Here is a 1,363-nt window from a genome sequence, read left to right on the forward strand (position 1 = left end):
AGGAGGTCCCCTCGATCACCCACAGGACGTTCCTCGAGGCTGTGGGGACAAAGGGACATGGCAGAGGGGGCGTGGGAAGCCTGGGACCCAGGGACATGGGACATGGGTGGGCTGGGACCCTCTCCACTGCCACACGTCCCCTGAGCCACGATCAAGGAGGTGAATCAATGGTGGCCGAGGCCAACCCAGCCTGGAAGGGACAAGGGGCACCTGGGATAGATGGGGGTCACCAGGGTCTACGGTGGGGGGGGGCATCCCATGGGTGGAAGTGGGGCTCTTGGGGCACCTGGTGGCCTCTTGAGGTAGATGTGGGGCAACCAAGGTGGACATGGGGTAGCTGGGGTTGCCCAAGGTGGATGGGAGGCAGCCCCACGCACAGAAATGGGGTCTTCAGGGTCGTTGGAGGGCACCTGGGATGGACAAGGGGTCACAGGGTGCATGGGGTGGTTCCATAGGTGGACACGGGACCTGGGGCAGATGAGGAACATCTGGGGTGGATGCGGGGGTCCCACATGCACACACAAGACCACTGGAGTAGATGTGGGGCACCTGGGATGTATGTGAGGGTCCCACGGGTGGACATGGGACATCCAAAGTGGACACGGGGGTCTCATGGGTGGATATGGGGAAATAAAGGTGGACATGGGGGTCCCATGGGTGGACGTGGGACATGCAAAGTGGACAAGGGGGTCCCACGGGTGGACATGGGACATCCAAAGTGGACACAAGGGTCCCACGGGTGGACACAGAATCCCTGGGGCAGATGCAGGACCCCCGGGACCTCTCCTACCTGCAGTCACCAGCACCAGGAGCATCACGACCAGGACCTTCATACCGGAGGGCCAGGAGCTGTGGGGAGACAGCAAGGGGGTGGCTCTGACCCTGGGTGGGCCCTGGTGGGGGGGGGGGTCAGGGTGGGGGTCGGGGTGAGGACTTGGGGCACTGGGGAAGGAGGGAAAGGGGGAGAGAATGGGAACGGTAGGAGGAGGAAGGGCGAGGAAGGTTACGGGAAGGAAACGATGGGAGGCAAATGAGGATAAGAAGGGAGGATGAGAAAGGGAGGACGGGAGGGCAGAAAGAAGGAAGGGAGGACGAAAAGGAGGAAGGACAAAAAGGAGGAAGGGAGAATGAAAAGGAGGGAGGACGAAAAGGAGGAAGGACAAAAAGGAGGAAGGGAGAATGAAAAGGAGGGAGGACAAAAAAGGAGGAAGGGAGAATGAAAAGGAGGGAGGACAAAAAGGAGGAAAGGAGAATGAAAAGGAGGAAGGACAAAAAGGAGGAAGGGAGAATGAAAAGGAGGAAGGGAGGACAGAAAATGGAAGGGAGGACAGAAAGGAGGAAGGGAGGACAGAAAGGAGGAAGG

At 59.6% G+C, this 1,363-nt stretch overlaps 1 long non-coding RNA gene across 1 annotated transcript in view; it reads right to left on the reverse strand.

The window, feature by feature from the left end:
* Positions 1-1,363, reverse strand: part of LOC118159648 — a 2,640-nt gene continuing 1,277 nt past the window's right edge. The window contains exons 2-3 of the long non-coding RNA XR_004747191.1: positions 791-849; positions 1-39 (exon numbers count right to left, since the gene is read on the reverse strand). This is a non-coding gene — a long non-coding RNA (uncharacterized LOC118159648). The remainder of the gene's footprint in view (positions 40-790; positions 850-1,363) is intronic.

The sequence above is a fragment of the Oxyura jamaicensis genome, unplaced genomic scaffold (genome assembly GCF_011077185.1).
Source record: "Oxyura jamaicensis isolate SHBP4307 breed ruddy duck unplaced genomic scaffold, BPBGC_Ojam_1.0 oxyUn_random_OJ71446, whole genome shotgun sequence".
Classification (NCBI taxonomy): Eukaryota; Metazoa; Chordata; class Aves; order Anseriformes; family Anatidae; genus Oxyura; species Oxyura jamaicensis.